Source organism: Spodoptera frugiperda, chromosome 26 (genome assembly GCF_023101765.2).
Source record: "Spodoptera frugiperda isolate SF20-4 chromosome 26, AGI-APGP_CSIRO_Sfru_2.0, whole genome shotgun sequence".
Classification (NCBI taxonomy): Eukaryota; Metazoa; Arthropoda; class Insecta; order Lepidoptera; family Noctuidae; genus Spodoptera; species Spodoptera frugiperda.
The window spans coordinates 12,781,064-12,794,634 of NC_064237.1; the positions used below are offsets into that span (position 1 = coordinate 12,781,064).

General features: G+C 45.1%; 1 protein-coding gene across 3 annotated transcripts in view; it reads left to right on the forward strand.

The window, feature by feature from the left end:
- Window positions 1-13,571, forward strand: part of LOC118264327 (uncharacterized) — a 419,163-nt gene that overhangs the window by 310,607 nt on the left and 94,985 nt on the right. The window lies entirely within an intron of this gene.

Sequence of the window (13,571 nt, forward strand, 5' to 3'; positions counted from 1 at the left end):
CTAGCATGTAGCGACAAGGGAAGCAACATCCGTTGAGCTGCTTGAGGAAGGGGAGGCATCCCACGGCTATCAGAGCAATCCCGGAAGTACGGTCAAGACCCCTACCAGCATCTTACTGGGATACGTCCTTCCCCCAAGTGGAGCTGAAGGCAACTCCACTCTTGCGAATCTCCACTCAAACCAGCCGATTAAGGCAAGAGTGAGGTAGGAGAGGCCACTCCGGATAGTCACGAGTACCAACCGGAGTTAAAAAGTATGGCCTCTCCCGGGAGTCAGGTCCGTGGGGTCGCCACTGCCCAACAGCTCGCCACAAGCTGCCTTGCGGACTTATTATTATTATTATTTACATGTTCTTTACATAATCACGGGACCACAGGGTCCCGGACCTTTGGAAGGCGTACGAGGGGCCGAAGCCAACTCGCAGAGGCCCGTTGAACAATTTTAATCTAAATGTAATGGGACATCGGCCGGCGATTATCCCTGTATGCACTATGGAAGTACACCAAAGGACAATCCCCGGTTGATGCAGGACTATTGTGAGATATGGTAAAAGGAAATGATAGGGATATGGGTGTGGGTGGCTGTGGAATAGTTAACCGGTTAACTATGGGGACTATGGCCCCTGCCCCTGACCAATATTGAAAAATACGGATAAACAGGCAGGGGGTGACTCGCAAACTCAATAGTGGGCCCCCGGAAACGGCCGCTAGCATGTTATTATTATTATATAGGTGTTTAGGTTAGAACCTCACCCATTTCTGGGGAAATACACCAAAGTTGCGGACTTTTGGTCAAAGCAACCTTGGGGGTGAATTCGATGATTTTTAATCTATGGACAGAAACTTCCTAACGATCCTGCAAGTGTTTAATATAACTGCTTTTTGGAGAAGTGTGAATGTAAGAGGGTGTAAGTCGAGGGTCTTTAAACTTGTGTGGAGTGTTTTGGGGATGACGCCAGTGCTAGATATGATGATAGGAACTGTTTTGACTGTGTGTACTTGCCATTGGGTTTTCAGCTCAATGGACAAGTCTGCATATTTGGAAAGTTTGTTAGTATGGGTGGAACTAAGATTGTGTGTATTAGGGATCGCTATATCTATTAAGTGTACTATTTTGTTTTTCTTGTCGTAGAGTGTGATGTCGGGTCGGTTATGGTGTATGGTTTTGTCGGTGATTATAGTTCTATCCCAGTACATTTTAAAATCGGGTGAATCTAGGATGATTTGGGGTGTGTATTTGTAGTAAGGTGTTTTCTCTGTGATGAGTTTGTGTTTGAATGCGAGTGCTTGGTGTATGATGGCTGCAACTTGGTCGTGTCGGTGTTTGTAGTCTGTTTGTGTGATGGATGAACATGCTCCTGTTATGTGTTGAATTGTTTCAGGTTGTCTGTGACAGTGCCGACAATGGTCACTGCCAAGGGTGCTATCACGGATTATATATTTCCTGTAATTTTTGGTGTCAATTACTTGGTCTTGAATCGCTACCATGAAACCTTCTGTTTCTGGAAACAGCTCGCCTCGCTTTAACCACGCGTTTGACGCTATCTTGTCAACAATAGGGTTGGTTAAGTCGAGGCGATGGCGGCCATGGAGCGATTTTTGTGACCAAGCCTGTATCTTTTGTTCTCTACTGGTAATGGTCATTTGTTTTGTTTGGTTGGCTAAAGAAAGGGGTGTGAATGAATCTGCCTGACATATGGCTTTATGAAGTGGTGAGTGTTGTGCGCGATTGAAGAAGAATGTTCTGAGTAGTGTGATTTGGTTATTGTGAAGATTGGTAATGTCAATAATTCCTCTACCACCTTCAATTTTAGGCAGGGTTAGTCTTTGAATGCATGCTCTTGGGTGATGCTTCCTGTGTTTTGTCATCGTGGTGTTGACAATTCTTTGTAGTGTGGTGAGATCTGTTTGTGTCCATCGAATGATACCAAAAGAGTAAGTCAGAATAGGGATAGCGAAAGTGTTTATTGCTTTGATGGTATTTTTTGCATTAAGGTGAGTGTGTAGTATTTTATGAAGTCTGTTTCGAAATTTTTCTTGTAGTGATTTTTTTGTGTTCTTATGGTGAATTTGTTTTGACTGATAATAACCTAGGTATTTATATCCCTCGTCAGGGTCTACTGCTTCTATAATTTCTTGATTTCCTAGTTCGTACACTGTTGGTTCTGCTATTCCGTTGATGACTGATTGGATTTTGCATTTATCTATCCCGAATTCCATGGATATGTCGTTTGAGAATGTTTGTGTGATGTCAGCGAGGGTGTGTATTTCATCTAGAGTGCTAGCGAATAATTTGATATCATCCATGTACATGAGATGAGTGAGGTTTGTATGCTCGGAGTTGTTTTTAATGATGAATCCAATATTGTTTTTATTTAACATGTTAGATAGTGGGTTAAGGGCCAGGCAAAACCATAAGGGACTTAACGCATCACCCTGGAAGATACCTCTTTTTATAGGTATGTAATCTGTTTCAATGGTTTGATTTGAGTTGCATATCTTTAGTTTAGTGTTCCAGGAGGGCATAATGTTTTCTAGAAATTGAACAATTACAGGGTGAATTTTATAATGTTTTAAAATATATATCAACCATGAGTGTGGTACGGAGTCGAAAGCTTTTTTGTAATCAATGTACATGGTGTGTATATCGCGTTTATGTTTCAATGCTTGATTGGATGCTACGGCGTCAATAGTCAGTTGTTCTTTGCATCCTTTGCTATTCTTACGACACCCTTTTTGTTCCTCTGCTAATATGTTGTGTTCTTGAGTGTGTTTGTAAATGGTTTCACTGAGGCATGATGTGATGATTTTGTAAATGTTCTGGAGGCAAGTGATAGGTCGGTATTTAGCAGGATTGGCAGTGTCTGTCAGATCTTTTGGAAGCATGTATGTGGTGCCTTGTGTGATGTATGGTGGCATTGTGTCAGGTGATTGAATGAATGTGTTGATGTGTTTGAGTAACAGTGTGTGAGTGCAAGTTAACTTCTTATACCAGAAGTTATGAATGTTGTCAGAACCTGCAGCCTTCCAGTTGTGTGTCCTAGCTATAACTCTTTGTAAAAGATGTAAATTAATTTGATCAAATGTCATTTCTGGTATGTCTGTCCAATTTTGTTTATCGTCCTCAATCCAATTATTTTGTTGATGTTGTTTTGGATTGGACCATATGTTCGACCAAAATGTGTATAGTGAATCGGGACTCGGCAGTGGTGTGTTGTTTTGCTGTGGGTTATTGTTTTGTTGGGTTAATTTTCTATAAAATAATTTTTCATTATTAGAGAACTGCTTGTTTTGTGTCTTTCTAATCGTCGTCTCCTTGTATCTTCTTAGCCTACTTGCTAGAGTATTAAGTTTCTGCTTTAAAGTGTCTAGGTAATGTGTAATATCAGTGTTTTCTGTTTCATGTCGACTGTGTATTTTGTATATTTGTTTTATGTTGGTTACATGATTTTCTAGAGCTTCCGATCGAACACCTTTTGAATATTCTGACAGTCGTCCTATGTTGGCTCTGAGTTCCCTAATCCTACCTTCTAATCGCTTTTGCCACCACGGTACTTTTTCTGGTTGATTACTAGGTCCATTATTGATTTCTCTAATTCTGGCACCATTAAACTTAGCTGCAGTGTATGCTGCACAATAAATTGAGGTCTGAAGAGTGTGGAATTCTGTGTCAGGGGTCAATGCTTTTGGGAGTATTTTATTATTTAGGTGACTTATAATTGCTCCTAGTTTCTTGGAAGGTTTTAATTTAGGGATGTATGGTCTGGTCGTTGGGTCGGAATCTTTAAATTTATTAAATTGTTCTAGGTACATTTCTTCTAATTGTGTAATTATTTCATCAGGCAGATTTATGGTGGTTATTGTGTTGTGTGCTATTTGTGTGTTTTCGTTGGTGTTTGTTAAAGCTGGTTGTGTGTTGGTGTTTATTGGCGGTGGTATTTCAATTTGATCATTACTATCAAATATTGGTTGTGTTATTGTATCGTCGAAATTCTCAGTATTTGTAGAAGCTATTTCGTTTCTAACTTCTTCCCTAATTTGGTTTAAACGGGTTGTAGATAAAAGCTGGTTATTGACAATTGATCTGCGTTGATCTGAGATTCTTTGTGCGGAAAGGTGGGCAATAGAGGGGCATTTTGATATAATCTCTTGATGTAATAATGGCCTGTATGAGGTACAATCTGTTTCAAGATTTGTTAGTCTATAATAGGTTCTCATGATGGTTTCATTTAGGTCGTCAGTCCATCTCATTCTACGGGAGTGAATTTGGTCAGTGTCTGTGTTATGTAGTGATGGTTGATTTTGAAGTAAAATTCTAACTTCTTCCTTTATATTTACAATTTCCTGTTTGGTGAGGAAGTTACGTTGAACGATAGCGCGACGCTGATCGCCTATTCTTTGTTTCGAAGCATTCATATCGGGGAATTCTGCTGTAAATCGTGCATGTAAGGGTGTTAAGTAAGTTCTGGTGTTAAGTTCGAGGTTAGTGAGGATGTAGTAGTGGCGCATGATGAAAATGTTCATTTCTTTTGTCCACGTTTTACGTGTGCGCCGACCACCTTGGGCGGGTGCAGTAACTTCGGCTGGTATAGCCTCCTGCACAACATCCCTGGCGGAGTGAAATGATAATGGGGATGAATTGGTTGAGCTTGATTGATGGTTGTTGAGGTATGATGCTGGTGATGAGGGTATGGATGAGAACAATGATGACGTTGGTGAAGAACATGGTGACACTTGGTCAAGTTGTGCTGCAACAGCTTGTGGCTGGGCAGCTTGCGATACGGTGCCCTCCCCAGAGTACGAAGGGCAGCCCGGGCTGGAAGGCCCGGGGCGGGATTCTCCGTCGTTGTTAACTTCGGTACCCGCCTGGGGTATTACTCTACTTCTTAGTCGCATCGCATATATGTGAGAGGTTGTTTTGTATGAGGTATGGACAAGAGTAGATATCGTGGCAATAGAAGTAAAAGGTCTCAAAATCAAGGTAGATAAAGTAGGTTGAGAAAATGATAGGAGAAGGACGTTGGGAAAGTAATACACTTGTCCTGTGACTGGGTCAAATGTATTGATGATTGGGACCGTTAGTTAGAAGGGTGAAGCCGAGGTGTTCGTGGCTTTAGCATTAGTATCTCCTTTAAAGGGTGGGTCTAGTTCTTAGTGACCTAATTGTAGTTCATGCCTTCCGTAAGCCCCCCCACCACGTCAAGGTGGCCCCTTAGGGGGGTTATTATTATTATTATTATGTATTTTCTTTACATAATCACGGGACCACAGGGTCCCGGACCTTTGGAAGGCGTGCGAGGGGCCGAAGCCAACTCGCAGAGGCCCGTTGAACAATTTTAATCTAAATGTAAGGGGACATCAGCCGGCGATTATCCCTGTATGCACTATGGAAGTACACCAAAGGACAATCCCCGGTTGATGCAGGACTATTGTGAGATATGGTAAAAGGAAATGATAGGGATATGGGTGTGGGTGGCTGTGGAATAGTTAACCGGTTAACTATGGGGACTATGGCCCCTGCCCCTGACCAATATTAAAAAATACGGATAAACAGGCAGGGGGTGACTCGCAAACTCAATAGTGGGCCCCCGGAAACGGCCGCTAGCATGTAGCGACAAGGGAAGCAACATCCGTTGAGCTGCTTGAGGAAGGGGGGGCATCCCACGGCTATCAGAGCAATCCCGGAAGTACGGTCAAGACCCCTACCAGCATCTTACTGGGATACGTCCTTCCCCCAAGTGGAGCTGAAGGCAACTCCACTCTTGCGAATCTCCACTCAAACCAGCCGATTAAGGCAAGAGTGAGGTAGGAGAGGCCACTCCGGATAGTCACGAGTACTAACCGGAGTTAAAAAGTAGGGCCTCTCCCGGGAGTCAGGTCCGTGGGGTCGCCACTGCCCAACAGCTCGCCACAAGCTGCCTTGCGGACTTTATTATTATTATTATTATCACACGGAACGCGAGCGAAGCTACTGGTAGAAGCTAGTATTAAAATAAGTATTTTTAAGTAATTAAATATGTAGGAAGGTGAGTGAGTCGGGAAGGATGGAGTAAGTTGCCTGGGAACTGGACTGGTCTTTTAGACTCCATAATTATATTTACTGAGAAATTTTCGAAAAACCGAAACAGCTTCCTCACCTTACCTGGGTCGAAAATCGAACCCAAGACTTACTCTGCTATCCCACTTGACAAACGAGATAGTCAGCAAAAATTTAGTACTGAACCCAAAACTATAAAAAACTAGTTAACTACATATTAGTTGACTAAAGTATAGTCGTACGTGTATACTCTAATGTCATACAATTAAAACTTTAACTAAACAAGTTGATTAAGTTAAGAAAGTTTGCCCCCACACGTGAACCGCGGTTTAATGTTATTTGTATGTTCTAGTAAATTATGATTAATGAACTTTCCCCAGTTATTTCGTTAACCGATGGACTTTTTGTGTTCGGGTCAATTTGTTATCGGGTTTTACGATTTGTGAATTTCAGCTTCGGAGTTTGGAATGCTGTGCAGTGTTTGACTATGCCAATGTATGCATAACTTTATGTCTGAGATGAGTATATAATAACTAGCCAATGGTGGGTATGTTAAGTTATACTTAGGTATACGGTACTGTAAGGTTTTGGATGTCGTGGTGGCCCGGAGACTCAAAACTGAGAGTACCTGAAGTGAGGGTTCAAAACCTGCCAACGGCAAGTACCAACGTTTTCCGAGTTATCGGTAAAGGAAAACATTGTAAGAAAATGTGGGCTTATAATTTCTAATTATAAGTTTAAATTCACCAGTCTGCATTAAGCAAGCGTACCCCCTTTTAGAACTGATTAAGTAAGGAACTTCTATATGTCAACAGCCTGTAAATAGCCACTGCAGCTGACCAATGGTTTAGGCATTAATAACCAGGCTTACTCAATGCGGTTTGGCACATAGGTAGCAACAGGTTTCAATGTCATTCTGCCATTGTAAGGTAAGAAAATAAATATGTGACAATTTACATGATCGAAAACGCAATGCCTTACTCAAACTCAATACCCAGCATACATTTGTAGCCCTACCAATCACTATACCCTCTCAAGTCCCAACTTTATACATTCACGATCAATATCATAAATTGTAATATCAATATGGCACGGCCTATAATGTATTTTTGATGTAAATGTTCCCAGTACTACCATCTTTATGAGTCCTAAAATTTTATGGCCCATCCTACATAGCTTTAATTACTTAGTATACGTTTTAAATTCATGATTCCAAATAAAAGTCGTCTGTGATTAAATAAACAGACTACGTAAGACGTTAAAGTTGATAATTAAGAAATCTGGTAATTACTCACTTCTCTGAGTAGTAAATAAGTAAATGTTTGAAATATAATCTCTATCTATTTTAGTCATTTAGAGTGCTATTCCACCAGAGATGTGCTATGTAGCTATACTACAAAAGATGTTATAGCTAAGCTATAAAATTATGTGACCGTTTCCACTTACTAAACAATGTAGCTGTGCGAGGAAGATGCGCAGCTCGAGTATGCGATATATCGGTAGTGGGTAAGTCATTCATAGTACACATCCGTAACACGCATCTTTCTATATTAAAACGTAGCTTAACTGAGTCCGTTTTCACCAGTTAGCATAGCTCATTTCTGTTGGCCAGGGTGCTGTTTGCCCTGCAGTGGGACGATCATGGCTAAACATAAAAAAATAATCAGTAATTTAAAAATGAATCGTAGAATGTGTTGCTAAGCGCAAATCTCAAGAACAGCTGAACCGATTTCAATATAAATGTTCCCTTTCTTCGTAGCCATAAAAAAATCATCCCAATATGTAAGTTATCTTGAAAACTTTAACAAAAATTAACATAAGCATCAACTGAATTGAAAAACCCGTCAACCTGGCGTCAAGCCAAGCAGTAACCAGTGTTTCATATAAACTTAATACGTAAACTGCATATTTATCCAAAATGCAGGCAATTTGTTAGCATTATGTACACAGGAGGTCACGTAATGATCTCCCGAAGCCGCCATTACACGACCGTTTACTGGTCATAACTGGATATATCTGGTTTCATTAACTTTTAGGGTGTGACGCCCGTTTGAGGGTGAGTCTGTTAAATGTGGGGCACACTCGCTTAATTATACGTTTCGTATAGAAGATAATTATTGTACTTAATGGACGGAGTGATAACTCTATTCGTCAAGTTTTTTATTGGAATTTATTATGTGGTGAAAATTGTGTGGAGGTTCTTGTCAGGTTCTTAATTCCTGGAAAGGGTAGGCAGGTCGTCAACGTACAGACATGGATGGTAGAGGCATATCTCAGATGTAACGGTCCTTTTTCATCAGTTGTGATAATAGTCCCATGAAATAAGAGTCAACTTATATATTTCCATACTTAAGCCGTCAATAGTAAGACTTCATCCAAACTCTCAGCTAATAGTAAGACTTTCGGAACTCAATATACTTTTCTCGACCTTGTAAATGAACCCTTTATTCACTAAGTCGTATAAAAAGTAAAAAAGACTATCTTATCCCCAAAGAGGTAGGCAGAGGTGTGCTCATTGCGGCATTTAATGCTACCGTACTATGTTCACCCACATTTCACCATTTGTGTCATAAGTCCTATGTAATAGGTGGTGAGCCTATTGCCATACAATACCAGACTCCGTGCTACTACTGAGAAATTTTAGAAAAACTGAAAAAAGCCCAGCAATATTCTGTTCGATCCGACACCACTTGCCCGATAGTCGCACTTGCGACCACTCGATCAACGAGGCAGTCATTCATTATTACAAGTAACAACCAAATACTCCATACTTAAACTCAAAGTTTTCACCAAATTATCCTCACTTCGTCTACACGAAAATATATCTAACACTGCTACAGACGTCCCTGATCCACACAGCTCCAGTTACTACCTGTGAAATCCGGATTCATCCAGTTTTATGAGACACCTCGGTCGGTATTGCACCGAGGAGGACATGCATTTTATCCCCTAGATATATCTACAGTAGAAAGAGCGAAGATTTGACTGTTTGTTTGTTGCATTCAATACATTGAAAAGCTATAAACTGATGAAGAAAGTTCTTAAATCATACCATTAGAATGCTACAACTTATGTTTTATCCTTATATTCCTACAGGGTCAAGACCACTTAATATGACCACGTAATAATGGAAAAAATCTTTGAAAAGCACCATATTTTTGAGGAGAAGGACTGGGAAATGAGGAATTTTTACTACGCTAAGCCATCTCAACAATCAACAACAGCAGGTCCACCATCAGCACCTATAATAGTGATTATGATAGGAATAGATATTTCACCCGCTTTTTTAGACCAACCTCTGAGTACTCTTAGTACGAGTTTGCTTTGTGTTTAAATTAATCAAAGCGAGAGCGTTCGGCGCTCTGATTGGCCAGCTCTAATAAACCAACCAATCAGACTTTCGTTACGATTACTTCAAACGTAAATCAAACTCATACTAAGAGTACAGTACAGTCCGCCGAGTCCGCGGACCCGCCAGTCAGACAGGCCCCATGTGGCCCGCGTTGGGCGCTAAGACAGCTGGACCGGGAGCTTTTCCTGGAAGCCGCAATCGTGCAGGCTTGGGTGATACCACCAGACAGGCCTGCCGACATCAATGAGGAGGCAAGATGGCTCCAGGACGCCATGTCCAGAATATGTGACGTGGCGATGCCCCGGGTTCGGCCAGGTCAGCGCAAGCGCCAGGTGTACTGGTGGTCGCAAGAGCTGGCTGCTCTGCGCAGTGCGTGCGTAACTGCGCGACGCCAGTACACCAGGCACCGCAGGCTCCGTATCCGCCCTCCAGACGCGGAGATTAGAGAGGCGGAGTTGTACGAGGGGTACAAGGTGGCGAAGGCCGCCCTCAAGGCGGAGATTTGGCGGGCTAAGGAGGAAGCCCGCCGGCAGATGCTGGAGACTCTGAACAGAGATCCATGGGGGCGCCCCTATCGGATGGTGCGTGATAAGCTCCGCACGTGGGCTCCCCCACTGACTCAGAGTCTCCGGCCAGAGGTCGTAGAGGAAGTAGTCGGCACCTTGTTCCCCGACTACGGAGGGGTTTTACCCCTCCATCTATGACTCCGCCCCCTGCGGTTCCCAATGCGGGTCACAGTGACGACGACGACGACATCGTTCCGGAGGTGACCGAGGCAGAATTGAGAGCGGCGGTGCGCCGGATGGGCGCCAAGAACACCGCCCCAGGACCCGATGGCCTGCATGGCAAGGCGTGGGTCCTGGCCTCAGAGGCTCTCAGGCCTCGATTAATCGGTCTCTACAGCGCATGCATGGAGAGGGGCCAGTTCCCACTTCAGTGGAAGACGGGAAAACTGGTCCTCGTGAAGAAGCCGGGGCGCCCTGCGGACTCTCCGTCCGCGTACCGGCCCATTGTGCTGCTCGACGAGGTGGGAAAAGTCTTCGAAAGGATAATTTCGAACCGCCTCGTCGCGCACTTGTCCGGAATTGGGCCGGACCTCGCGGATGGCCAGTTCGGCTTCCGCAGAGGGCGCTCCACGGTGGACGCCATCATGCGCGTAAGGGACCTCACGACGGGGACTGCAGTGTCCAGGGGTAAGGTCGTAGTGGCGGTGTCTCTGGACATCGCCAACGCCTTCAACTCCCTACCCTGGAGCTGCATACTGGAGGCACTCCGGTATCACCGGGTGCCTACCTACCTCCGTCGTATAATCGAGGCTTACCTGACAGACAGGTATGTTATATACCCCGGTCACCAGGGCGAGTGGAACCGGCGAGAGATGTCGCGCGGTGTTCCACAGGGTTCGGTGTTGGGACCGCTCCTGTGGAATATCGGTTACGACTGGGTGCTGCGCACCGACCTCCCGAACGGCGTCGACGTAATTTGCTACGCCGACGATACGCTAGTGCTAGCGCACGGGAGGTCGCACCAGGCGGCGGCCAACTTAATGGCGAGAGCGGTTGCGACAGTAGTTGAAAGGATCCGGCAATTGGGACTCGAGGTGGCGCTCCACAAGTCCGAGGCCATGTGCTTTCATGGCCGCATAACGGCGGGAGGAGTTTCCATCGGCGTCGAGACGACGATGAAGTACCTAGGACTCGTCCTCGACAGTCGATGGAACTTCGTGGAACACTTTCGACGTTTGGCTCCTAAGTTGGAACGGACGGGGGCTGCGCTTAAGCGGCTCCTGCCAAACCTCGGGGGCCAAATGCCTCCTGCCGGAGGTTGTACGCGGGGATCGTGCGATCCATGGCCCTCTACGGCGCCCCTGTGTGGGCGCCGAACCTGATGCGGCGGCCAGCTCGGGCGCTGCTCACATCTCAGAGGGTCATGGCCATCCGGGTGATCCGTGGATATCGCACGATCTCCGGGGAGGCGGCGAACCTCCTTGCCGGATTACCGCCGTGGGATTTGGAGGCGAAGGTGCTCGCGCACGTGTTCAGTTTGCGCGCCGACGCGTGCCGCCGGGGCGAAACTCCACTGCCGCGCCAGATCAGTGCGTGGCGGGACGAGCTCCGGCGCGATCTCATGGCGGAATGGCAGCAACGACTGTCGCAACCGAGGGCTGGGCTCGCTGTCATCGCAGCGGTAAGTCCCCTCTTTGAGGAGTCCTCACCTACCGCCTGACGCAGGTGCTTACCGGACATGGGAGTTTCGGTAGGTTCCTGTTCCTTATTGGGCGGGAGGAAACGCCCGGGTGTCATCACTGCGAGGACCGCCCGGAGGACACGGTAGAACATACGGTGGCGGTGTGCCCTGCGTGGGCTGAGCACCGCCAAGTCCTCAGGGATGTGGTCGGCGACGGCGACCTCTCGCGCCCGGCACTGGTTCAGGCCATGGTGCGGAGCGAGAGGGACTGGGATGCCGTCTCCTCCTTCTGCGAAGCAGTCATGCTAGCTAAGGAGGAGGCGGGGCGCGTGAGAGAACAAACCTCCTCACGCCCCAGCCGTCGCGAGAGACACTCCGGGCGTCGGGGATCGCGGGACGATCTCCGGCCACCGTAAGTGCGGGCCTGCGGACGGCGAGCAAGGGTAGCTCACCGCCCGAACAGAACCAGACCCGTGCGTGCGGCGCGTCGCGTTCCGCGCGCGCCTCAAAGAGCCATCAGACCACCACAGATGGGGCCCAGTAGGGCTGATGCCTGATCCGGAGCTGCGGACTACCTAGCGGGTTTACCGGGGCTCCGGCTCGAAAAGCAGGAGAAGGAACGGGGTGGTTTTTAGTCAGTAAGAGTCTGACACTCCCTCTCGCCTCGCCCAAGGTGGGAGAAGTCATTAGATGATTTTCCCCCTGAAAAAAAAAAAAAAAAAAAAAAAAAAAAAGAGTACAGTACAATGCCAGTTACCACACATATCTATAACAGGATCAAGACCTAGAGAAATGGAGCTGCGGACTACCTAGTGGGTTTACCGGGGCTCCGGCTCCAAAAGCAGGAGTGGGAATGGGATGGTTTTTAGTCAGTAAGAGTCTGACACTCCCTCCCGCCTCGCCCAAGGCGGGAGAAGTCATTGAATGATTTTCTACTCTCAAAAAAAAAGACCTAGAGAAATCCTTTAAATTCCACGCAAGTGAACCCACAGGCGGAAAGCTAGTCAAGTATTATCTCCTAGGTGGCAAATACCCACCTCGGCCCAAGTCTTTGTGGGAGTTTATATTGAAACTTGTTTGAGCGAAGGATTACACTGGGTGGTAAGAATATAAGGTGATTGTTACTTTGTATGAGATGACAAGAGAATTAGGACTTAGGTGTTACTTTCGTTTGTTTGTTTTGATTTGTAGTTTTAGACAAAAATGTATGATTAAAGGTGCTTTTCCATCTGAGATATGCTATGTTACGTTGCTGTGTATGCGTTTGGCTTCCACCAATCATATTCATTGGTACACATAGCTTAGCACTGGTGGAAACGGACTCAGTTAAGGTATGTTTTTTTATATGGAAAGATGCGTGCTATAGATGGCTTCCCTACTATCGATACATCGCATACTCGACTCATAGCACATCTTACTCACACAGGTACATAGCTTAGTATCAGTGGAAACGGTCACATAGTTTCACAGCTTAGCTATTACATCTTCGTAGCATAGCTATTTGTACTAAACGTTTATTACTTGATGACCAAACAAATACTAGACCCAATTTTACCTTTCACAAAACTAATCTATACGCAATGACTTTCAAAAATACCCTTTATCTCGTACACAAAAGGTACACAAGTTACATACGAACCTACCTGAGCTATTGTTCTAATACCTCATACAATACAACACCCGAACATACACTTGGTAGAGAGCCAAGTTGTACAATGCCGAGCTGATCAAGCTACGTCAATCTGACAATTTTATCATTGGATTTTCAACTTTGTCTTAAGACCATAAAGTTAAAAATGTAATTGAACAGTAATGTGTATGTAGACTTGCTGCTGTCTGTACTCTCAAATCTTCGACGCCTCTAACTTCAGACATAGTTTGAAAACTGTTCCTATGTATGTCTGTATGTACGTTAGATAATAAGTTCAGAATGTTATGTGCAAGTTTATGGGATACCATAGTCTTTGTGTTTGTGGCTGAAATGCTGAAATTTGGC